The sequence below is a fragment of the Equus przewalskii genome, chromosome 31 (assembly GCF_037783145.1).
Source record: "Equus przewalskii isolate Varuska chromosome 31, EquPr2, whole genome shotgun sequence".
In the NCBI taxonomy this organism is placed as follows: Eukaryota; Metazoa; Chordata; class Mammalia; order Perissodactyla; family Equidae; genus Equus; species Equus przewalskii.
In genome coordinates, this window is record NC_091861.1 from 13141308 (window position 1) to 13168813 (window position 27506).

A 27506-nucleotide genomic window follows, 5' to 3' on the forward strand; every position below is an offset into this window, starting at 1 on the left:
AATTCCATACATATTTATTTAGAGAGAATGCTGACCACGCATAAGGCATTGGAGAAGGTAAGTGTAGCATAGAAAGATAAGATTTGTTTCTAAGCAGCATGCAGACAGACAACGAAATGACATTAGAGTTGAATATAATAAAGTTTAATGCCTAGTATATAAACTATACTAGGTAAATTACGCAAATCATGATAAGTTAAATAAAGAAGAAATTTTGCCTTCAGCAAAATTCAATGAATCTTAACCCCTGATACCATCAGTCTTGTCCTTTTTGCCTCTGCAGTGGTTTCCCTACTTTATTCCCTTTTCCTCTCCCAGTTCCACTATCCTTGAACCTCTTTGTCTTGGTGTAATGAAAGAAAAAAGTCTTCTCCGAAGGAATGATACTTGGAGGATGAATGGAATTAACCAGATAAAGAGGGGAGGGCTCGCAATATATACGTATATCAAATCATTATGTTGTATACCTGAAACTGATATAATGTTATATGTCGATTACGCCGCAATTAAAAAAAGAGACGAAGGTGTATTACAGAGTGGAAACGTGTAAAGATACAGAGAAAACTGGGATGATGGTGAGTATGAGGGACTGAAAGCAAGTAGTGCAGTTAGAACTAGGGGAAGCTGGGGCTCAGATGAGCCTGGGGGTGGGCAGGCGTCTGTCTCCCTAGATCATGAAGGACTTGTGGGTCACATGAAAGATTTTTGTCTTTATTCTGAGAGCTCTGGGAATCATGTCAAATCATCACAGAATATCATAGTCTGAAGCTAGAAGGAACTTTGGTTCATTTTGTTCCAATCTTGATTACTGCTGTCACTGCATGTCTAATGAGTGAACTTCCAGTTTATGCCGGAGCAAACAACTTTAGGGACGGAGAACTCAAAAATCCTGAGGCTACTTATTCCACCTTTTTCGTTTTCCTTTTTATTTCCAAATTAACCGTTTTAAAATGAGCAATTCTGTGGCACTTAGTACATTCACAATGCTGTGCAATAAGCACCACTATCTAGTTCCAGAACATTTCCATCACTCCAAAATAAAACCTTTTACCCATCAAGCACTTTCTCCCCATTCCACCCTCTCCCTAGCCCCTGGCAGCAACTAGTCTGCATTCTTTCTCTGAGTTTGTCTATTCTGGATATTTCATGTACGTGGAATCATACAATATATAGTCCTTTGTGTTGCTTCTTTCACTTAGTAGTTCATCTGAGTTGTAGCACCTGTTAGTACTTCATTCCTTTTGATGACTGTATAATATTCCATACTCATTCCACTTTTAAAAATGAATTTTAAATATGACTTCTTGTTCTTCCACTCGTTGGTCTAGTTTTCTCACACCTTCAGATGAAAACAAGAAAAACATTTGTACAGAAGGAGGCAAAAGTCTGGCAATCACCATTAAAGAAGAGATTTATATGCCTGTTCCTTGAATCCCTATTGGCTGTCATAACAATGAATAAAGTAGTTTTTAAGTTATAATGACTTGTGATTAGACAGTTCCACTATGTCTCTGGCAGTTTTTGATAATATTTTAGTTTTCAACATATGGTATCTTTTAAGTTTCCAAACTTATAGTGAGGGTCTTTTTAAAAAATGGAGATATAATTGACATATAATATTATATTAGTTTCAGAGGTATAACATAATGGTTTGATATACGTATATATTGCAAAATAGTGACCACAATAATTCTAGTTAACGTTCATCAGCACACAAAGTCACAAAGCTTTTTTCTTGTAATGAAAACTTTTAAGATCTACTCTCTTAGCAACTTTCAGATATGTAATACAGTATTATTAACTATAGTCACCAAGCCATACATTACTTCCCTAGCACTTCTTTATTTTATAACTGGAAGTTTGTATCTTTTGACCCCCTTCATTCATTTTGCCCACCTCCCACCTGCCCCTGCCTCTGGCAACCACTAATCTATTCTTCGCATCTATAAGTTTGAGCTTTTTCTTTTTTAGATTCCACAGATAAGTGAAAGGTCCATCCGTGTTATCACAAATGGAAAGATTTCATTCTTTTTTTATGACTCCATAATATTCCATTATATATATATTACATATATATATATATCTCACATTTTCTTTATCCATTCTTCTATTTGTGGACACTTAGGTTGTTTTCATGTCTTGGCTATCATAAATAATGCTGCAATGAACATGTGGGTATAGATATTTTTTGAGTCGGTGTTTTCATTTCCTTTGGATAAATACCCAGAAGTGGGATTGCTGGAACATATGGTTGTTCTATTTTTAATTTTTTTGAGGAACCTCTGTACTATTTTCATAGTGAATGCACCAATTTACCTTCCCACCAACACTGCACAAGTGTTCCCTTTTCTCTACATCCTCACCAACACTTTTTATTCCTTGTTTTAATTAGGGTCTTACACCCATTTCCATTAAACATTTCTAGAGTGTATGTTCTTACTAAAGTGTTTAAAAATATATATAAGGAAATTGTTATGGAAAGTAAATTCCTTGTGCTTACTGCTTTGGTAAGGCATTGACTAGAGCTTTCCTACCTCTAATAAATCTCTTTCTAAAGTCAGCACTTACAAGAGGCTACTTCTTGGAGTGCTTTAGAAAAGAAAACAACAAACTACTTGCATTTTGGATACAAGGAAAAAGAACATCTTTACTTGTTTAGTTATGGTTTTCATTTTCTCAGATCGTTGACTCACAGAACTTCTTTCTTTCTTGAACGTGGATTTTTCAAATCCACTCATTTTATTCTCTACTTTCTTGACCATTGTTTTTGTTGAACTTTAAGAAGTTTGTGCAAATAACCATTTATTTTGCTTCCTCAAAGAAAACTAACATTGGCTAATGTTGCCACCTCTGTGCAGACTGAGGTAGCGCATGAAACTGATTGTGGCTCCACAGTGATCAATGGGAGAAGCCAAGGGGAGATAACCACATGGGATATGTCATCCAAACTCAGCATGTGTCATCGTGTGAATTTCTTACTCAGTGAGATGATTTGCTGGCCTGGTGTAACCACTGAATCTATTTACCTTGATTGTCCAGAGAGTGACCCCAACCTATAGTGCCTAGTTGGCTTCTTTCTATGGGTCTTCTATGTGCAAAGGGTCCTTCTGTCCAAATACTGAAAGCCAGAGTCTCCTTTTGGAACCTTGGTTGGTTTTAGGCAGGTGACCACTCCCAGGTTGAGTTGTACAACCTTAGAGGCCTTGGTTGGCGTCCACCATATATTTCACAGTAATGGCAGATTTGTTTTAGTTTTGCTAAATGTTTTTGTATAAACAGAGCCTTATTTTCTCCAGCTCTGCAGTGAGACTCTAAGTGTATATAATAGGATGTGGACTGGAACTTTTCCAACTATTTCAAGTTTCAGTCGAAGCCCCAAAGCCAAGAGCAATGAGTTCTAAGTACGCACATTCTAAACACAACTTTTAAGATTCATCATGAGATAGCAAAGCCACTGAGACCAACATCTCATTAGCTAATTCCAATCTATATAATGGAGGATGGAAATATATTGGAGGATTACATCTGGAGATAATTCATAGAATAAGTGAATGCTGCTGCTGCTGTCTCCACCAAGCAAAGTCGAGGGGGCTGCAAGAGCAACGTGGGGGTCATATGCCAGATATTGCTGTGAAACAAGAGTGGAGCACAGTGAGAGATCATTCAAGAGTGCTTGATGTGGATTCTTTCAAGTTTGGGAATTTTTGAGAACAGAGGGACTGATGCCTGCCTTTTGCCTGGGGAATTTTGGAAACAGAGGCTGGCTGAAGTTGATGTGATGACAGGGAGGGACGGCAGACATAGGCCAGTGTAACAGGTACAGACATGAAACTTTAAATGTAATCTACACTATTAACATTTTCTACATCGCTTTACTAGATATAGACTAAGGTTTCTCTACCTCAGCACTATTGTTATTTTGGGCTGAATAATTCTTTGTTATGAGGGGTTGCCCTGTGAATTATAGGATGTTTAGCAGCATCTCTGGTCTCTACCCACCAGATACCAGTGTAACAACCAAAAATTTCCTCAGACATTGCCAAATGTTGAGCACTTGAAGGACAAACTTGACCTTGGTTGAGAATGAGTGGTCTAGACAATCCACAAAACAAATCAAGCCCTGGTTTTTAGTGTTGGCCAATTTTTGTGGTGTGGATACTCCCACCTTAGCTGATTTCAAGGTGCCAATGTGATGCAACTAAAAGCAAAGTTGGGAAGAGATATGCAGTAGCACATACTGTTTCCATCATGCAGATACAACAGATGTAAATAAACTCGAGAGCATAGATAATAGTAAAATAATTAGGAAGAGTTGAATTTTGAAAATGTATTATCTTTGTTTTTAATGCAATTGTTTATTTGAAGGTTTATGCACTTTAATTTTTCATAATGACTATGTTTAACAGCTGGCTTATAAAATTTCTGAAAATTTAATAAGTGGCTCTCATGTGCCAATGTGAGCTGTCTGCAGCATACCATATTTATAGGCCCAATAATGAATGTAGAAGCAAAAAGGAATTCTCCCTACATCTTACAATATAATGTTAAATGGACCCCAATTTGTAAACTAAGTAGTCATGTACACCTTCTAGATCCCAAGTACTAGCCGCTGGAAGCTTTCTTCTAGTCTATTTAGGGAATCGGGGGATAGTCTTAGTTCTTTCCCAGGTTCATTCATTTGGCAGCTGACTCTCAGTATTTCATGTTCTTCACAGTCATGACCAGAGACACTGTCAGTTGCTGCTTGCTTTGCTGTTGTTCTTCTCCTGGAGCTCTGGAATGACTGTCTGTAATAATGTGTATGCACCCTCAGCCGCTTGGAGATCAGCAAAGGCCAGGATTTCCATAAAGAGCCACCGTTGTTAGCTCTTCTTCTCATCCCTGACATATGTCTTTGCTTTCTGTCCCTAAAGAAGTACTGTGTCCTGAAGCTTTCTCAGTATCAATTTCTCCATCCCCGTTCCATGGGGGAAAATCCCACTGCTGTGTTTGGTCTGGTCCTAGAATCCTTTCCCTCTGCACCATTTCCCCAAATGCAATCCAGAGGATCGAATAATCCAAAGGAGAAGGTTTTCAAAGTCTGAGATAGTCAGTTTAGAATAACACCAGCAATGGGTGGGGTCAGTGTGCTTCATATATATGTACAAACACATATATATACACAGATATATAATATTTATATGTATATATCTGTATATGTAAATTATATATCAAATTCTGTACCTTGTGTGTAGTATATATGTATATTATTCTATATATTATGTATTATATATACATACAAACACATATCGATGTCTTATACACAGATATCCTTTCTGTATAGGCATAGAATACCTACATTCTATAGGTATAAGTACTGTTATGCTTAACAGTACTCCTTTCTGTTGATGGGACCTGGGGACTGAGGTGGAAGAAGACTAATCCTTTGTTGGCCTAACATTTTCACAAGTTTGTATTAACTAGTTAACTAAAATAAGTACCTATCAGCCTTAGTTTCTCCAGTCCTCTTTGAAACCAAAAGGTTCTTCAGCATCTAGTGTATTTGGTCTAAGTCAATGAGAGTGTTTCCTGTTGATGTTCACTTGTCTTTTTGGTCCTCTCTCTCGCTAAGATTTTACTGGTTCAGTCAACACACTCTTCTTTCTGATATCATGCTCTTCCTGCTTCACTGCGGCAATTATCTCAGAGAAGCCCTAGTGACGATCGCCATGTCAGAAGCAACATGATAATGTCACATTTATATGGGTTACCTTCAGCACATGAGCCAGCTACCTAGTGGAACTTAAAGAACATGGTACTCAGAGGGATAAATTTGATGGAGGGGAGGCACGAGAAGATTCCACAGGTCATGATGGAGGTCTTCGAGCCTTGGTGTGACAACAGTGTGGGAGATGAAGGGGGTGACCTGTGAGTTGACTCCCAGCTAAGGAGGTTACTTAAGTTTAACTTTATCTACTCTTGGGTTGGGTGTGTATGGATATGTGTGTGTAAATTGTAGAAGAACTTATTTAGAGTTTTGTTTAAACACAGAAAGAAAGAGTACAGAACATTAGCTCATTTGCAGTGGAAAAAAACAAAGTTGTCAGTGAGAGGCTGGTTATTCCATCTAGATTTTCCTAGCTTCAAATATAATGAAAGAAAAACAGACCAACTAATACGACGCTTATTTGGATAGGTGAGCTCAGTGATCAGATGTCAGCTCTTAAAAGTTATCATTTAGCCTAGAAACCCAATTTAATTATTTGCAATTAATTCTCCTACTTTGTTTTGGAAAAACATGACTATATCAGTTTTACCTACAGTCCCCTTTGAAAATGTAAATTTTCCTTCTGCTGGTGACTCAAGAATCACTTTCTACCATTGTTAATGTCTTTTTTGAGGTTTTTCATGCAGAGAAGCAAAATGTCGAAAAAAGACGTGATTAAAAAATAATTAGCAATTTCAAGAGTTTAAAGTATATTTTTATTAGATATTAATTTAAACTCACTTTGAAGACCAAATTGATATTTTGGAAAAATCTAAATGCTTTGAGAGAAATAAACTTATAAATTGGTCTAATGTGCATAATATAAAAAGGAAAAAATCATGGAGTCTCTAAAATAATATTATTTTTTATGTCAGTTTTTCTTTAACATCAACCTCTTTTTTTGACTGTTTTATTGAAAATTCTACAGACAGTAGCTTATTTTTCCACCAACCTAAGCACCTGAGACTTTTGGCTGATGGATAGAAGACCAATAAAATTGCCTATAAAATGTAACTCTATATCATAACTTACACAATGTTTATAGAATATATTCCAACGTTTACTTTTTCCAAAAGCAAACATCTGTGTTTCTGTGTGTATATTCATTATCTTACAAAAACTAATAACCTGATTTTGAATAATGATAACACTCTGTCGTCATATTGTTATGGTGTTTTGTGCATACCAATTGATAAATCGAAACAGAAGGAAAACTGATTTCACTTAGCATAAAATTTTTCTGAGCCTAACATGAAAGAAATAGAGTAGCATTTTATTGGAACATGTCTTATTAGTTTGATTTTCAAATGCTATGGGAAAATTGTGTCTCTGACTCTCCATATAGCCTGAAATAATATGGTTGGCCAGTCTGGCTGGTATTATCTTGTGTATTAGTTAGAGTTCTCCAGAGGAACAGAATCAATAGTATATATATATTCAGAGAGAGAGAGAAAGATTTATTATAGGAAATAGAAATCGGCTCACATGGTTACGGAGGCCAAGAAGTCCCAAGATCTGCCACATGCAAGCTGAAGACCCAGAAAAGCTGGCGATATAATTTAGTCCCAGTTGGCCAGAGAACCAGGAGAGGCGATGGTGTAAGTCCTGGTCTGAGTCCAAGGCTCGAGAACCAGAAGCATCAGTGTGTGAGGGCAGGAAAAGATGGATGTCCCAGCTCAAGCAGAAAGCAAATTCACCCTTCCTCTGCTTTTTTTATTCAGGCCATCAACAGGTTGTATGATGCCCACCCACATTGGTGAAGGTGATCTTTACTCAGTCTACTGATTTACATGCCAATCTCTTCCAGAAACGCTCTCACAGACACACTTAGAAATAATGTGTAAGCAGTTATCTGGGTATCCCTTAGCCCAATCAAGTTGCCACATAAAGTCAAGGACCACATTTTGTAACTAGCACACTGCATGCTCCCACCTCAGAGTTTGCCTGGGGTAGTATTCCTTTGGATAGTCATTTGGCTTACTCCTTTACTCCCTTTGTTCAGGGCTTAATATCACCTTCTCAGATACTCATGATTATGCTATTTAAAATAGCACTCTATCCAGCACCTCCCATCTCTTTTATTCTAAGCCGTTTTTCTCTATAGCACTTAACCACTTTTGAAATGCTATATAATCCAATTATTTATTATGTCTATTGTCTGTCTTATCACAGCAGATTATAAAATTCATAATTGGAAGGATTGTCCTTTTTTTCTTTTCTCTTTTTCATTGTTGTATTCCCAAAGTCTATAAAAGTGTACATAGTAGGAGCTCAATAAATATTGTCATATAAATGAATAAACAAATGAATTAATAGATGCAGGTTACCCTTTACACACATTTGTTGAATTCATTAGTTAAGTCCTTAAAGGTTTTTTAAAAGGAATTTAAGCATTTCATAAAAATAATAGACCTACTATAACCACCACTTAAACTGACGACAATGGACACTGTGATAATTTAGAGAAAAATCCCAAAGAGATGGAACCAGTAACAGAACAAGGCAAATATGCTGAAGATCATAGAATTCTTCTCAACCATAAAAAAAAATCAATAAATGTAGTGTTACTCTGCCAAGTATGACAGAACCAGAGTTGTAAGTATTTGACTCATTCAGCACAAGGAAATTGATGTGGATACTTAAAAAAAAGACTTGATGGAAATGTGATTTGTTACTTATCTACCAATATCATTCGGAGGGATTTCTCAACCCCTGAAGTTTCTAAGTCACACACTGAAATGTGTCTTGGGCACTGGCCTCCTTCCAATGCAATGGAAATCAGGTAGAAAGCATAGCAACTTCCCTCAATGGATTTGTAACTGGCCAGAGACTTGAAGGAGAAAATGGAATGTGGGTCAATAAAGGAGGGGATGGAGATGATGCTGGCTCTTCTCCTTTCTTTTGTCGCTCTGCGCCTCTTTCTTCCTTTACCCAGATCTACTTATTCTATGGCTTCTCTCCATATTTGAGTCTAAAAGGGAAAACATAATATTGTCTTTGCAGTTTTAATAAGAGTGTGGTTTTTTGTCCTTGCTAAAGATGGATATTTATTGAGGAAGAAAAGCTGAAATAGGTATTCGGAAAAAAATATTACTAATGGAAAAGAAATTAAGCAGTGGAAACGATGGGTAAAGGAGGAGGGAGTAGAGACTTGACTTTTACAGATATCATATCCCACTTGCTAGCCCTGAACCATTGTCCAGTTCTGCCCATAATAGATTTTCAAATAAGTTTCTGGAATACGTTCAGGAGAGGAAAAAATTATTGCAACCATATCTGTATCATGTGCCAAAATGTTGCACATGTTGCAAAAGCCACATTGCAATGCCCTACAACAGTTTCTCCACCAGATAAAGTTGTGTCATATTAAATGGTGCTTGGTATGTCCACTGAACATTCTGTTTCCATCAGACCAAAAACTCAGAACCCAAAGATAGTATAAAAGACGTGTAAAAGAGGAATAGTTACTGGTTTTCACTGGAATTTTGAGCATTAAAACTGTGATCGCTTCTGTTTAATTCTGAAGACTTAGTCTTCTGGAATAAGATTCATACTTCGCCTTTTTAGATTTTTGGGCTGTCTGCATACTTAAATATGTCTTCTCCCTTTCTTTTTCCAGCACCCTTTCCACTCATCTTTAACTCCACATCTCCCACATAACAAGACATTTGTACTGAAACAATGGCACTGATTTGACGAGCTCTAAGTTTTCAATGCATTTATTGGTTTCCCTAATAATAAAAGAAATGGGAGCTTTTACACACCAGGCTGTCAGTACAAGTCATCTCACTACAAAAACTTTTAAGTTTGGAGTATACACAGTGAGTCTCATAAGAAACCAGAAGGGAAAATGTAGGCGACCCTGAGAACTCAATCTCTCTCTCTATCTATATATTTATAGGATATAGATATATATCCTAATTTGTATAAGATCTGTATAAGGCACTCTTGCATATATTATCTCATTTTACCTTTCTACATTAATAAAACTGTGTTTTGTTATTCATTCCCTTTTATAGTGCAGGAATAGACTTAGAGAAGCTAAATAATTGGCCCAGAGTCACATAGGTAACACACGGCAGAGATGGAATTCAAACTCAAGTCTATCTGACTTCAAGCTCAATGACCATTCAAAAAAGGGAGCTTATATGTGATATGGCTGTCAGGAAAGCAAGGGCATGCTAATTTTGATGGGCTATTGCAAGAGAAAAGACTTCCTATGGTTTGTTTCTAGAACCCTTCTCACTGACATGGTGAATGAACCCTACCCTGGCAAATGCTATCGGCTCAAATGCCACTTCTTTCCTTCTTCCTATTTTCACATTTCTATTGTATTGATTTTATTCTGACTTGGGTGAAAGTTGCTTGCTTAGGTGGCTTTTCCCTCAAGGTATGTGTGCATTGAGGGAAGGATTTCATCTTACTCATTTCTCATTCTTTTAGGGCAAAGCCTGCTTCTGTGCACATCATACGCGTGTGATAGATGTCAAAAATGAAATACACACAGTAGCTCTGCAGGAGCGTGGAGAGCCAGGGCTGTGGAATCTCTTAAGTCCTCTGATATCCACATTAGCATAAAAGATAGAAGAAACCATTTTTTTGGCATTGCAGTTTAGCCTGCACCAGCCAAACATAGAAAGCTGTCGTGTGAATATTTTTGAACCTCAAAAACAATTTTGGTTTAAGTCTGAGTGGGGGAGAAGGGGGGTGGTGGCTCTTATTTCTCCCACACCAGTCCATCCATCTCATATTAGAACATGTAATTCCAATAGTGCTGACTGTCTTAAATTTTGTGAACAGAGCGTCCTCTGGACACTGTTTGGTACGCACATTGCCTCTTTAAGAAGCTTACTTGTAGCTTATAATTAAATTAAAGGGCCAGCAGCTGCTGAAAAGTAGTATAGCCTAGAGGCCATGTTTATGAGTTTCTCAGGGAAGAGGTAATCATGTCAGAACTACTATTGTTATAAGTCTGAATGTTTCCAATAAAGCCTTCGCACGAATCATTTGCTTAACACTAGTCATTCAGTCATGCCACTTGATTTCAGCCCACTATTTCCTCTTTGAACTGGCAAAAACAACTCCAGAAAGGAATAAACCATAGACCTGGATTCAATGACCAGCTCATGGGGCTGCTGCCTCTGGTTCCAATGACCTGGGAAGACCGCAACAAACACTTGAGCCCATGAAAGCAGAAACTATGTCTCGTTTTTTCTTTGGTTCTTTAACAGAATATTTTAATACACAGTAGGTAGAGAACCAATTGTTTGTGGTTTGCCTAGGACTGTCCTAGTTTTAGCACTGAAAGTCTCATGTCATGGGAAACCTGTCAATCCTTGTCAAACTGGGGCAGTTGGTCACCCCAGCATTAGGTATCTTATCAGTGATGTTAACCAAGAGAATCAGATTCTGGGATCAGTTATGTTCTAGAAGGCTTTGGGCCACGGTGCCCAAATCGCAAACCAGTGGTTAAGTCCAGTGAAGTTATGCTAAAAAGTAGTCATGGAATCTCCAAGGCATCTGTAAATATCCCTTACTCCAGAGCTGCCAAACTGATGTGCCCCGTGGTAGGCATCAACACACTGGTACACTACCTATGGGCTCCAGGTGAGCTGAGATATTAATTCCATCAGCCATTGGGTTGGCTGGGCAGGGCCTGCAGTACATCCAGCTCACAGTTGTTTTCCTCTGGACATGAGTTGTCTGCTCTCTTTAGCCCAGTGAGCTCTACAAATAGTATCATTTTCTATGTGTACCATAATGAGAAAAAAGTCGGGATAAATTGCTCAAATCCAACCCACTAATTTTATGGATGAAGCTTAACTAAGATCATTTCTATTAAATGCAGGTTTGTATCAGGCTGAGGCAAAACTGTGTTCAAGTTGTCTTGTGTTCAGCTGTCTCCAAGGTGACTTAGATCACTGCCTGGGAAAGCTGATGAACTATGTAGTGAGTGGTAAGTAACAGAACTCAGCAAGCCAAATGGACTGTGCTGTAGTCTATTCATTGGCACCAGAGGCACACAACTAGCTAGGTGAGGAAAAGAATGGACACTTCTCTGGATAATATCAATAGGAATTCCTATGTTGCTTCACTTATCTATGTTTTCAGTAAACATATGCCAATTCAATTTGCATGACCTTTAAATTTAGGTTAGCTAACTGATACTTCAATGCCACTCCTGACTTTGTACATATGCAAAGTTATAATTTCAAAAATCAAGATGTTCAGAAATGTAAAGACAGCTAAGTAAGAACTATATACTTAAAAATCCAGTTTCCAGGACAACAGGCATTTACACCTCTACTATTATTCTGTGAAGATTAATTCAAGTTCAAAGTGGAGAAAGATTCAGAGAAAAAGATAGTATGCACCTAAATGTTTATGTATCCTCAAGGGTACCAGAGTTTCAAATTCCAGGTTCCCTTGCCGTTCCTCATAGGCGATGAGTAGAGAAGGGACAGATTCTGTGTATAAAGTTGGGCCTTTACAGATCAGAACTTTACATTGTGCCAAACTCAAATCCTGCCCAACTTCTGGCTCTTCGATTGCTTAATACATTAGTGGACTCGTTCCAGTTCCCAGTGGTCGGAGTTCCACATCACACAGTCCCTGTCTCATCTGGTGCTAATTGGCACCCTTGTTGGTAGTTTCCAAAAGCAGAACAGGAAAAATAAAAAGGACTATCTTTCTATCCTTAGAAGCTAGAAGCTTAGTACAGGCAGTCCCCAATTTAGAATGAGCTGTGTACTAAAATATTGTATGTAAATCAGTTGTTTAGAATCCAGACCAAATTTTTCCAATGAAATAAAGTCAGGCGTAATGGTTAGTTTCCCAGGTCAGCTCAGTTCACAGAAGTCTGTTTGACCCATAATGTACCCAATAAATAGTTCTCATCTTAATAGCATAGAACCATTATGGGTGAACCAAGAAGGAGGGAGGGGTGGTGAAACTAACACTACCTTTGGTGACAGAAGACTAGGCTGTACTCACGCCAATTGTGTGACCTCGGACAATTCCCAGAAATCTTTTAGCCCTAAATTTCTTTAACTTAATAGTGGGGAGGAGGGCAGGTAAAAAGTTGTTTTTTATCTCTCACTGGGTTGTTATTGCAAGATCAAATAAGATAACCTATATGAAGCCATTTGACAACTACTGTATTTCAACTTCCCCTGAAATAACAGAACTACAGTTTTCCCCTGTTTCCTCCCTAAACTTTGCCATCAGGGGATGTCAGGGACTGCCATCTATTCAAATTCCTCTATATGGTTCCCATTTTTGGGGAAGATGTTGGGAGATTTGGAGACAATGAAGCAGTAGGAACAGAGGCTACTGAGGGACGAGACCAAGGGGCTGGCAGGATGGGACCTTAGGATGGAGGACCTTCTGTCCCATATAAATACTCAAAGATTATTGCTTGGTCCAGGCTGCTCTCTGTCACCCCTATATTTTCTTCCTAGGACCCTAAGGTTTCTTGCTTGGCCTGTTGGTTTCATTGTCAACACCTGTCGCTTCTGAGCAGTACAACGTCTCCTCAATTTATCAAAGATTTAACACCCTTTTTAAGATTTCATAATAAATTTCATTAGTTGTTCATAAGAGAAGGGGAATAACAAGTCAAAAGACACTCCTGTATCCATTCTATATATCTATATTTTCACTAAGACACGGGTGAACTATAAGGCCACACTTATATGTTAATTGTATATTTTCGTAATCTAAGAACAATTATGTTTTGTCTATATTTAAAAGGAGAAATAGACTCAGAGAATTTCATCTCAGAACCTGGTGGCGGAGCTATGGGATAAGAACAGGCTTGAACCTCTTGCATGCAGTCTGGGTATAGAACCAGCAAGGCATGGCTGAGGCTGGAGACCCTGAGAAACAAGGTGGACTGCCTGGAGAAAGGGGGAAGAACAGATATCCTGGGGTGGGATGATTGCCCTTCCCTGCTCTCCTACTCTTCCTTCTCTTCCCACAAGGAGGGAGATACCATCAAGGATATCAGTTATGGCATTTACTATGACTGCAGCACTTTACTCACTTCTGACCTCTTCCTCTTCTGTCTTCATCCTAGTCATCCACCTTCTGAGCATCCTTTTGTCTTTCCTGCAAGTACCTCCCATCACGCTGTATCCTCTCCTATAATATTGCCAAATAATCTCGTCCCATCTTCTTTCTCTCTCTACATTCCCTTCAACTACCAATGACCTTGTCTTACTCTTCTCCCTATCTCTTCTTCAGGCCTCCCCCTTAGCCTTCTGCAATTCAGTTTAATTTAACAAATATTCATTATGCTGTTAGATTAAAATACAGTTCCTATCATCATGGAACCATCACATTTGTTTGACATGACATGATACACAGCGGGAAATGCAGAAGTCAAGTGGTAAGGACACAGAGAAGGGAAAGATTAATTCCAAAGAGTATGTGGATTTTCAGATGGGGTTGAGGGTGGGGATCAAGGAGGTCATGACAGAGGCTGGCTCTCAAAGGATATAGAAGAATTCAAAGGGGATAGGACCTTTTAAATAAAAAAAAGAGACCCTTAAGAAAATTCCAGTTAGATTATCACATGTAATAAAAGATCTCAGATTAATAAGCCACTATGGCTTCCCAGGAATCTGTCCATTATTTTTTCCCAGGACAAGTGAAAGAGAAACTTTGGGCTTCAAATGAAAAATCTCTGATAACATAGGAGGAACAGAGACAGCTGAGTCAAGTAAAAGAAATACTCATATCTTTTTCTCTCCCTTCAATACATAGACTCAAGCCCTAGAAGCCCCTAGAAGTAACCCTCTAAACCATATCTCATGAGGAAAAATAGCAAATCAAAAGTGTGTCTCAGCCACTGGATGGCTCACAGGTAAAGCAGCCATGCAGTCAAGGATACTGGCTCATGCTAATAAATTCTCTGCTAACCCCCCCAGTGGAAAGGTTGTAATCATGTGGTTCTATTTAATGAAAGTATAAACAGAGGCCATCCCATTCTAATTTAGAAGAGGAGAAAAGCTGGGATCTGAGCTTCTCAGGGCAGTGACTCAGACTCTGAGCCACTGACTCAAGAGAGAGCCCGTGTTGACATGTACAAATTGGGTGTCTGTTCTGACTTGACTGGTCAAGGAAACAGGCAGGTTAAGTTAAAAAAAGAAAACAATAGCCAGGACAGTCAAGAAACAGTCAAACTGATTGTTTGACAGATGATTATTATTTCCGTTTCGGTCTGTCACTTATGTCAAGTAAATTACACCAGTTAAAACAGACGAACTTCACGTTCAATATACTCTTGATAGAGTTCTACCCACCCATCTCATTCATGTGGAGACTCCAGACTTCTCATTTGGCTTTTTCTCCTCTACTTACTTATTCTCATATTTTTATTCCTCATTCCTGTTCTTGTTTTTGCTTGCATTCCTCCTTTCTTCATTTCCCGTCATGTTTTCTTCATCCATTCCTAAGAGAAAATAAAAAATTCTGCAACCATTTTCTCTTCTGAAGCTAATTCTAATGTTGCTTCTAATTTTTAAGGAGTTATATCATAAATCAATTCAGGAATGTACATTTCCAAACTGACAGAAATACATATAAACACATTCACATTCAAGGAGAGAGCATTTTGACAGTTCTTAAACAAATTCCCAGCTTGGTTTTTATTTGTACAGAATGGCTATAGGCAATTTGCTGACACTTTCTAGGAATCACAAGCTCAAGTTTATTATTTCTCAGTTGGTTTCCCTGAGTCCTTATGGTGTCATTCAAAGAGCCCTGGACTGGAAGTCAGAAGATTTCTGTTCTACTGCCTGTTCCACCACCAGACAGTGGTTGGCTTTCTTTCTCCTGGGCCTTGCTTTCATATTTGAACATCAGAGGGTTGGTCTACTTGATTTCTACCATTGTAACATCTTAAGATTGTAATTCCTTAAAGTTTTTACAGAATAGATAATCATCCTAGGCCGTTTAGACTCTATTTCTTTATATATGCTTTATGGCAGTTTTGGCTTTGTTACAAACCTAATCTTGAACATCACAGCTAAAGGCAATTTTTCCTACTTTGAGAAATAACTAATTGTGTAGCCTAGATTTCTCATGACCTCTCCTTCTTGTAGATAGCTATGAAGTATGCTAATATTAAAGACCTAAATGCCATTATCTCATGCCTTTTTATGCTGACATAGGTCTCCTAGGTCTCCAGAAATTCTTGCCCTGCAATGAGTCTTGCCCTGTAGTCTCACATGGCCACAAATAAGTCAGGTCTCATGGTACTTGGCACAGCACTTTTTAGGTGGAGCTTGTTGCTGCTTTACTAGACATGACAGGTACATTTCTGCTCTGCCAGGCTTGGCATTTCACTTGTGGTTCTGCTAGTTCAGCAGTCTCCTACTGGTGGCTGTTGATGCCGAGCTGGATATAAAAGCCTGTCTCAGAAGCTACCTTTATTCCACTGCTGGGTACCCGGTCTCTGTTACTGATGCAAAAGCATGGCCTTTCCTCTTGAATAACCACGTTCAGACTACTGACAAGGCATGGGAGACAAAGTTCTGACTCTGCCGGGCACCATGCTAGTGTCCTTAGGATGCCACCCCTGTGTGATGACCTATGGAAAAGCAGTGGGGAAAAAGTTTCCCTTTCTCTTTGGTTCTGCTAGAGGGGATCCCAAAGCAGAGTTGCGTATGTCACAAAGTAAAACAACTATTTCAGCATTTACTTAGAACTGCTTGCTTTCCATAATTCTCAGACTAAGCCCAATTGGGGTTAAGTTGGGGATAAATCTCAGATTTGCTGTATCCAAAATCAGCTTCCTCATCCAATGACTAAGGTCTTTTTACTGAGTCACTGTGTCACGCTGGATCCTCCCTCCTTCAGGACCAGTCTCTCCCAGAAGATTTCTCAGTCTTCACGCAAATAGATTTTCAGAGGCTGACACTGCCCTTTTGCCAGATGTCCTCAGACACATCTGAATCTCTTTTGGTCTCAAGCTGAGGACTTTATTATAGTGGTATAAAAATATGGATGTAATTCAAATTTATGACTGTATTTTCTGATTCCCTTGAACATTTACTCTTCACCTTCCCGCACAGTTCATCCCACATGAAAGTCCTAACACAACTTGTTAACACGATCTTTTATGGTTTGCTATGTTTATATCTGGCCTCTCTTCTGAGAGACCTTCTTCTCTTATCTGGTTACCTTCTGAGTGGTAACCTTCTCAAAGATCGATCTTGTTTTCTTCTGTGTCCTCTGTCGTGTCTTGTAAACAGCTGCTCACATTCTAGGTCTTGACTGAGACAGAGATAACCAAGAATATTACTGGTGCTTTTGGAACCATAAATTAATATCACTTCCTTGGGCCACAGTAACTCAATATACTCAGGATACTGGGACATGTCTCTAACCAGATTCCCAAAGAGCCAGACATCATAGTGTTACTTAAAGCATAGAGAGAAGTTGAGTTGTCTTCTTCAGCTTTGAATCACTGGACTGTATTTTGGTATTTTAAAATATAGAATAACACACTGGCAAAGAATCCTAGGGAGGTGAGAGTGAGACACTGGGAAGATTGTAATTGCACAGAATTTTAAGGGACTGGAACAATTGGGGTAAGTTAATGTTATGGTTAATTGCAGGTTAGTCAGAAAATCATTCTTATTTCAACGCTTTTAAATAATCCTTATAAAATGCCCTTAGCAAAGTCCCATGTAGTAAACCTAGCTGCATCTTTCTTTGCTGTCTGAGAAGTTTTAGAGCCTTTAGGTCAATATTAGAAATACAAATTTTCATTTACATGCTAGGGGACAAGATGGTGCAGGACACTGGCCTTTCCCCGAATTAGCCACTATATATTCCCTAGATATTGGTTTAGATAAATTTTTGATCTCAGATTGATTTTGTTTTTATGATTCATTCTTCTCCACTATCCTACACTCTACAAAATTAAGTTTGTAATATTTTTATGATCAAAAACTATGCATATAGGGAAATATCACCCAAAATTATTCCCTCTACTCAGACACAACCCTTTTATAGCACATTTAGTCTTTTTGCTTTGTATTGTCCCTATGCTTCCAATGACTTTATTCCCATATATTAAAATCTTAAACTAATCTTAGCATCAACATATAGACTAAATATGTGCAAGTGACAAAAGCATTGGAGCTTTGCAAAAGAAGCCTTTCTCTGTGCACATTTTCAGCTCCAACACCCCAAGATAATTTTTTAAATAGATTTAATTTCTGTTTCTCTGTTGTTTAATATACTAACTTTAAAGAATTTATGTAGGATTTTAGTTCAGTATAGTAGATTGAGTACTTTAGTTCTAATCCCTCTAGAATCCCCTCTAAAATGACTGTAAATGAAATTAAAAATGAACATCATAAACTCTCATGGCCAAATATAGTGACAGCAATCAAATTTTAGAAGGTGGAATAAATGACTTCAACTTATATTTTAATAAATCTTGGTATCTCGATTAGTTTGAAATCACTTTTTTAGATTTCTTCTTTATCCCATGTATAGTTTTGAAATTTTACTCTATTTGCAAGCTAACAAATTAACCTGCCATAATTTCATGGGTTATGGCAGAAGACACAATACTCTTGGGTCAGAGACAAAAGACTCTATTATTCATGACATAGCGGACATAGAACTTCATGTCCCTGTGATTTACCTTGCCCTTGAAGCCCCACAGGGAGACACAGACCAGTCCAGGTGAATGCTATACACTTGGAGGTTAGCATCACAACTCAGGAACTGAGTTTAGGAAATCCCAGTCTTTTATAATGGTTGTTAGTAAACTGTTGCAACCTTTGTCCTGGAAATAGGTATTACTTTTATTTTTTTGGACAGCAAACAGGCCTGTCTTCTGCTCCAGAAGAATATGCCATCTCTATTTTCCAAGGCTGTTCACTATACAAACATCTTTGAAAAGAGAGCCCTGAACAAAAGGCTGTCAGGTAAGATCTGCAACAACATGAGAGATCGATGGAGAATTGCCTCCCACCAATGACATAATTCAATAAAATTTACAAAAACTAATATTTTAATTTTAAGAAGTTTAAATTTGTAAGTTGACTAGGTAGTATGAGAAAAAATTAAGTATCTCGTTCAAGAAAGCAGACTTATGTTCTTCTCAAGATCCCAATAAAAACTATTATATATATGTATTCTCACACAAACATATAAAATCTGCATATCATATATATTCTTGTGTATATGTAATTATATATATATAAAATTGCACATATTATATATGCATATATACATCTACACAAATATACTTGTATATACAAAAAGCAAAGCAAATGAGGCAGATAGGGAGAGTAGAGATTACTAGGTAATAAACACACCTATGAAAGAACAGTGGATAGGCACATTTTGAGGGAAATAGTGCATGAAAAAGCCGCTGCTCAGAATATGCTCCAAAGGAGCTTCAGAGAAGTGACAATACGTATGTTTGTAGGATCAGACTCTAAATAGTTGTTCCCAACCTCCCTGACCTGGCACAGGCAGTGAGGCTGTCATTTCTTACCCAAACATGGAGGCTTCTTCTCTAAAGAAATGGAATAAGCATTTAGGCAAATGCCTAGTGTAGATATTGACATCACAGATTTAAGTCCTTCTCCTTACATTCTTATGAGAGAAAGGGAAAAATAGTCTAAGAATGTTCCCTCTTCACTTTTGCAAAGGAAAGTTGATCAGCTGCATGTTCTGCTCTATCTCACGCTGGGTAGTCAGGCATACTCTTATTGAAGAGAGAGATTGAAGGCAAAAGAGACATAAGAGCAGAGGAAATTCTTACTAGCTAAGCAGTTATTTCTTAAATATGAGTGGACAAGAAAGGATCAATAGGTATATGAGAACAAATGGAATAAACGAGAAAGATTGAAAAAAAAAAACAAAACAGGAAACCCTATCATAGAGGAAAAAAGAAATCATTCAGGGAACAAAAACAACATAAAAATAATATAATTTGAAGGGCCAGCCCTGTGGCCAAGTGGTTAAGTTTATATACTCTGCTTTGGTGGCCCAGGGTTTTGCCAGGTCAGATCCTGGGCATGGACCTAGCACCGCTCATCAGGCCACACTGAGGCGGCATCCCACATAGCAGAGTGAGAAGGATCTACACCTAGAATACACAACTATGTACTGGGGGGCTTCAGGGAGAAGGAGAAAAAATAAAAGAAGAAGATTGGCAACAGATGTTAGCTCAGGAGCTGATTTTTTTTTTAAAAAAACAAACATATATACAATTTGAGTAATTTGAAATAGTATTACATCCACAAAACAAGTACAAGATACTCTAAAAAAATCAGAGTACAAGAAAGAGCTCTTAAAGATTAGTAATATGAATCACAGAATTAAGAGCTAAAAGTTCATGAAAAGTAAAGTTAAGGAAATTACCCAGTACATACGCAAAAGAGGCAGAAAAAAGAGAAAGCACAAGAAAAATATAAAGAAACGTAAAAGACCATTGCTACTCACAGATGAAAGAATTGGGAATATAGAAAATCCAAAATAATCTACAAAGAAATATTAGGAATAAAAAATGAAGCTAGCATGAACACTGGACACATGGTCAATATACAAAATTCAAGTGCTTCTATACATGAGAGAAATAAATGGGAAATGAATTTTAAAATACCATTTTCAGTAGCAGTAAAAATTATCAAATATCTAGCAATAAATCTAATGCAAATTTTGCAAGACCAAATCATAAAACATTTATGAGAGAAAATAAATATGCCTAAAATAATTGGAGATCGATATAGAGCTATACCATATTCATGGATTGGGAATTCTGTTTTGTTACAACCTCAAGTCTACTCAAATTTAACTGGAGAGTTAATGCAATCCCAAACAAATAACAGCAAGACTTTTTACGGAAATCGACGAGCTGGCTCTAAAATATATGTGGAAATATTAAAGACCTAGAATCACCAAGACAATTTTGGAAAAAAAAATAAAAGGAAAAAATTGCAGGGGCCAGCCCTGTGGCCAAGTGGTTAAGTTCACATGCTCCACTTCTGCAGCCCAGGATTTTTGCCGGTTTGGATCCTGGGTGTGGATATGGCACTGCCCATCAGGCAATGCTGAGGCGGAGTCCCACATAGCACAGCCAGAGGCACTCACCACTAGAATATACAACTATCTGCTGGGGGGGCTTTGGGGAGAAGAAGAAGAAAAAAAAAGAAAAAGAAGATTCCTAACAGTTGTTAGCCGAGGTGCAAATCTTTGAGAAAATATATTGCAGCATTTAACTTATTAAATTTTAAGATTCATAGTAAAAACAGTAATTAATGCACTGTAGTATTGATGCAAAGCTAGACAAGTAGATAAATGAAACAGAATAGAGAGACTTGAAAGAGACTCACACATATAGAATATCTTGATTTACAACAAAAGTGGTACTGCAATTCAGTGGAGAGAGTGCCTTTTCAATAAAATAGTGCTGAAGCAATGGGATGTTTCTATGGGAAAAAAAATGAGCCTCTACTCTTGTCTCAAATTACACAGAAAAATTAGTTAGTAATGAATTATAAACCTAAATTGAAAGGTAAAAAAATAAATCTTTTTGATGAAACTATAGGTTATATAGGAGAATATCTTCGTAAACTTGGGGGTAGGGTAAGATTTCTTAAATAGGACACAAAAAGTACTAACCATAAATGAAAAAATTGAGAGCTTGGATTTCTTTAAAATTAAAAACTTCTGTTCATACAAGAACACCATTAAGAGAGTTAAAAGGCAAGCCACAGAATGCAATAAGATATTCGCAATATACATATCTAAAAACTGTGTCTAGCATATATAAAATCTCTTATAAATCAATAAGAAAATGCATGTAACTCAATTTTAACATGGACAAAACATTTGAGCAGACATTTTATAAAGGAGATATCCAAAGGACCACAAGCATATGAAAAAGTGCTCAATATCATTACTCATCAGAAAAATGCAAATGAAAACCATAATGAAATACCATTTTACACCCACCAGAATGGCCAAAAATAAAAAGACTGACAGTGACATGTTTTGGTGAGGTTGTGGAGTGACTGGTATTCTCATATGTTGCTGCTGGGAGTGTACGTTGGTACAGCCACTTTGGGACAAAGTTTGACAGTTTCTTATAAAGTTAAATATAGTGACCCATCCATTTCTTTTCTAGCTATATACCTAAGAGGAGTTAGTACATATGTCCATCAAAAGACACGTACAAGAATGTTCACATTTGCATTTTTCATAAGAGCCTCAAACTAGAAACAACCTATATGTTCATTAACAGGAATACTAATAAGTAAATTGTGCAATATTCTACAGCAATTAAAAAAGAACCACTGTTGATATTCCAAATCACACGGATGAAACTCACAGACATGTTGAGTGAAAGAAACCAGACAAACAAGAGTATATGCTGTATGATTCCATTTATACAGAGTTCAAGAACAGGCAAAGTTAACTGATGATACCTTGAGTTATGAGGGTATTGATTTCCGAGATGCTGGAAGCATTTCATATCTCCATCCAGGTGGTGGTTATGCAAGTGTATACACGTATAGACACAGAAGATTAGTTCACTTTATTGTATGTATGGCTAAACAAAATAAAAATTATGGCAAACAAACAAAATCATGAGACCAATTCAGGTGGTCCCAAATGAATGATATATGACACCTAAAAAAAAGAATGGAGAAAATAGGAGGAGGGGATTATTTTTTTAAATGTCACAAGAGATTTTCCAGAATATTCAGATTAAAGGGGCTCACCAGCTTCTAAGCAAGATGAATTTAAATGAAACAACATGAAATATTCTGATTAAATTATAGTGTATCAAGGATAAGGAAATGTTCATAAAAATCTTCTGGGAAGGGAAAACAGGCCATGTGTAAAGGGATAAGGATCAGATTGATATTGAACTTCTCATAAGTAACTGAATGTTATAAGAAAATGAAGCATGTGCCCTCAAAGTTCTGAGCCATCACATCCATCAGGTGTAAGAACAGAATAAAGACACTTTCTGAAAGCAAGGAAGGGCAATATTTACCTTTTAATGATTTCTTTTAGGAAGTTAGCTGAAGTCATGACTTTGGTCAAGCAATAGGAGGAAAGATACAAGAAATGAAAGGCATGAGATTCAGAGGATAGTGGATCCAACGCAGGATAGAAGAGAAGGGGAGTCCCTAAATGACCACTATATAGCAGGCCTGGAGAGAAAACATGCTGGCTGGTGTAGGTGGACCAAGAAACCCACGAAAGGGGGTTTCTTGGGAGTGGAGGTGGGCAGGATTCCATGTAATAGAAGCTATGAATGAAGGGACAAAAACAGAAAACAAACATAATTAGAAATTCTAAGAAAAATGAAATCCGTTTTAGAAAGTCATCATCCTAATAATACACAAATTAAAAGCACAATTGAAAAAATATAATAAAATGGATTCTATTTAACTTGCTGCTAGGAATGTTTTACTTTGAGTGGTGGAGGGGTCTACTTTAAGTAATGTTGGATGCACAGGAAAAGGAATATTATTCCAGCACAAAACGTGGGCAGATGGTGAACAAGTTTTGCAAATTCCACTCGTAATATGCACAGAGCAGAAAAGACCTATTGATTGTTGAAGGACAGAAAACGAGTGTTCACAATCTTGACAATGCAAAATTCAAAACGCATCTGGACAGAAAGAGGAAGTGAAAGGAGGAGGGGGTGACTGGAGGAGAGGGAAAAGGTGGCTAAAATTCTTCAGAGAAGAAAGTTGAGATACTAATTGAAATTGATGGAAAAAGAAAGAGATACATTATTTAAAATTGCAAAGGTAAACAGTAAAATATTTAAAAATCATAACATTACTATCAAACTTTGAAATGAGTGAGTAATAAGGATGGAGAAGTACAAATGTATTGTAAAAAGGATAAATTGTAGAAGGTATAAATGTATAAAGCCTGATTTCATAAAGAAACAGAGGTCTGAAATACTGTTTAGAGTTGGGACAGCAGTCATCAGGAGGATCCAGTACAGATGGGGTTAAAGAATGTCTTTCTGGGAGTGAGTGGGCTTGGTAAGAAAGGCAACTGTTGTTTTTCACTCTGAGCTCTTCTTCACTACTTGATCTGTGGCCATATATATGTGCTATTTTGTATTAAAAAATTAAAATTAAAATGTAGTGATTATTTGCTATGGATGTCTCCCTTGCCCAACTATTCATTCTCTGCTTCCTTTTAGTAACAGTAACCAGATTTTTAATTGCCCAGCATGCAGTTCCTATGCTTTGGAGAAAGGGAGCCTCACCCTCACATCCCAGCTTCTCCACCCAGTGCTTGGATCAGGACAGAGCACATGCCCCAGATGAGGCCCATGAGACCTGAGACCGAGGTCTTTGCCTGGGATGTCTGGGGAAGAAGTTTCCTCTCTCTTTTTCAGAAGCCACCTGGAGGGAAGCTGTTTCAAGGCTGAATGTGAATAAGGACGCATGCAGCCCCAAAAGCTGCTGACAGCCACCATAAGGTCTCAAAATGAAGGTGACACTGCAGGAATCAGGGAGAAGAGATGGAAAAATGTTTCTGTGGACTCTCTCAAGAGTCGTTGTTTAAAGTGTCACCTAAGGCCGGCCCTACCGCCGGGATATTTATGTTACATGGGCCATTAAATTTTATTTTTAAAGCCAGGGTAAGTCAGGTTTTCTGTTACTAACAACCAAAAGATTTCTAAAAGACAAAAATAAATAAATAAATAAAAGAAGGAAAAAGAAACACTTGAGAATATTTATAAAACAAATAACAATATAGAGTACTTTATAGAATTTTATAGATTATAAAACAGTTTCACAGATGTCTCTTTAATCTTCATGTTATCCTGATGAGGTAGGAATTGTTATTCATGTGTTACAAATGAGAAAACTGAGGAGAATAGTCAGATGGTCTGTTCAAATGCCCTCGGTTATAAGTGACTAGATCTTTTGACTCTAAGTCCTGTGTTCTTACCAAAATACACACTGCAGGTGTAGACATATGAACCAGTGGCATAGAATAGAACCCAAAAATAGATCCATGCATATGGGGAAGTTTAATGAGAACAGAGGTGGCCTGGCATTTCAGTGGAGAAAAGAGGGATTATTCAATAAAAGGAGCTGGAAAAATTGGTTGTCCATTTGGAAAAAAATGAATTTGGATCCCACCCTGACACCCTACCCAAAAAATCAACTCCAGATGGATTAGGGACTTAAATGTCAAAAGCAAACGTTAAAACACTCAGTAGAAAAATATAGGTGGATATCTTTCCGACTTTGGGGTAGGGAAGGATTTCTTCAACAGGCGCAAAAAGTGCAAACTATAAAAGAAAAGATTTATGACTTTGACTCTTTTTAATTAAGAAATTCTATTCATCAGAAGAATTCTTACAGAAGGTGAAAATGCAAGTTAAAAACCAAGAGAAAATCATTTGCAATGTATATGACTGGCAAAAGTTTAGTATCAAGAATATGTAAAAACTCCTATAAAATACTATGGAAAGGTCAAACAGCTCAATAGAAAAAAGATTAAAAGAATGAAAGACCAAAATATAGGAATAGATATTTCACAGAAGGAGAGAAATATATAGCTAAAAACATATGGAAGGATGTCCAGCCTCTTTATAGCAATACAGATCAGCAAATTGAGATATATAATTGCAAATTAAGACTATAACAGATACCATTTTATGCTCAATTTATCAGCAAGAATTAAAGCTATACCAAAAGGGGGAGAGTATATGGATCAACCAAATTTCTTATATATTGCTGGTGTAAATTGGTCAATCACTTTGGAAAGCTACTTGGCATTATCATTTAAAGGTGAACATTCGCAAACTCTATGGCTCAATAATTTTCTAGGCATCTGCCAAGGAAAATTTTTACATTTGTGCACCCCAAGAAACATACGAAAATAGTCAGAATAGCACTGTTTATAATAGCAAGGGCAGATAATAAATGACTATCAATAGGGAAACAAAGAAATAAATTGTGGTATACCCTGGAATATAGTATGCCAGTGAAAATGAGTGAACCATAGCTTCATGTGATAAGTGACACCAAGTGATAGTAACTTCTCAAATGACCACAGCATGATATTCTTCATAACGTTCAAACATTATTAAAACTAAGCAATAAAATTTTTTGACCAAACATAGACATGTGCTAAGATTATTTTTACAAATAAGCAAGAAAATACTAAAAACACAAAATGCGGCATGTTAGAGCAATGAAGCAAGTAATGGGACGGGGAGGATCACACAGGTAGATGTAAGTATTGTTCATGATCTAATTCTCGGGTTGGGTGGTTTTTACTACTAACAAAGTCATAAGCAAATAAACAAAAATGAGTAAATAAAGAAATAAAATAGAGTCATGCATAGACCAGTGATGACAGTGTATCATAAATTGTCTTCTCATCTGTGAAGTGGGATTAATAACAGTTCTTACCCTTAGAGTTTTTCTAAGGATTAGAATTCTTATAAGAGTGCATGGCACATAATAAGTTTTAGATTAGTGTTTGTGAAAGATAGAAAAGAACGAAGGGAGGGAGAGGGGGAGAGTAAGGTAGAGGAAGGGAGGGAGGAAAGGAAGATGGGAGGAAGGAACAGAAGGAGGGAAGGAATAAAGGAAGGTGGGAAAGCATTATGAATAATCCAATTCTGAACACTTGAAGTCCATTATTAAAACATTAGCAAAGAGATATCAAAGGGTGCAAATGAGGGTGGGCTTGATCAGGGAAAATTCTCTACAGGGGTGAAATAGGAAAGAAGTTTTTTTTAAACGTAAAAGTGTTGCTAAAATATAAACACACCAGTGGATTGGTTTACTAGTTAATGGGTTAAGGTTCCAGCTTCTATTTTCAGAGTGGAACTTAGCTGCCACGATAATAGGAGGTGACATTTGTTTGATTTTCCTCCTTCAAGTTGTGGAAGAATCCCATAAACTTCTCTATAAATAACCAAGTAGAGACCGAAAGGTTTCCTGTAACTTCCAGCCTGAAGCCAGTAACCTCTGATGGCAGTCTGAGTGGCAGTTGAATCAGCAGGGTGGCAGCGCTCACTAGGGAATTCCGCCTCCTCCAATGAAGCTGGACTGGGCAGGAGAGTCTTACGTTTTGTTTCCCTCAGTCCTCAGTAGCAGTGCATTAAGAGCCAATACCCATGAAACATTATACACAGTGCCTCAGAGTCCCTGAGTCAAAGAATAAATCTTGGCCGCTTTGGCCAAGGAAAACAGTGTCTAGCTGTTAATGGAGAACATACAATGATAACCGAGCAACCCAACCAAACCCCCAGCTATGAGCAGTGCACAAGACCCCAAACCCTTCACCTGAGCAAAGTGTGGAATTGAATAAATTCAGATGCCTTAGTAAAATGCGTAGTACCCTGCTCATCCTATTCTGTTTAAGGCGGGATGCAGAGGGAGGAAATGTGTGTTGGGGGAAGGAGTTGAACTGGTAATGGGTTTGGGCTACGTGCAGAAATGGATGGCATAGACCACGTGATAAATTAGCAGAGATTTTCAGCTTCTTTGGAGTATCGGCCCCAGGGCTACCCGTTATCTTTCACTTACCTTCCAGCTTCACTTGCTTTCTCTCCATTGTCCAAATGCTTCATGGCTGTCCCTGAGGCAGGCTCCAGAAGGAAGGAGAGTCTAGCTGGGTGTCTCTTGTCTACTTCTTGATTACTTTATTATTTACCTTACACTCCTCTTCAGCATATCATAAAGAACTCTCATCTAAAACAAAAACAATTATCTTAAGC

The 27506-nt window shown here is 37.6% G+C and overlaps 1 long non-coding RNA gene across 1 annotated transcript; it reads right to left on the bottom strand.

Moving 5' to 3' along the window:
- On the bottom strand, positions 1–27480 carry LOC139080676 (uncharacterized). Its single transcript, XR_011535376.1, has 3 exons — positions 27316–27480; positions 15110–15200; positions 1–1339 (listed from the first exon to the last, which is right to left on the bottom strand). It is a non-coding gene; the product is annotated as an uncharacterized lncRNA (long non-coding RNA).
- Between the last annotated feature and the right edge of the window lie 26 nt (positions 27481–27506).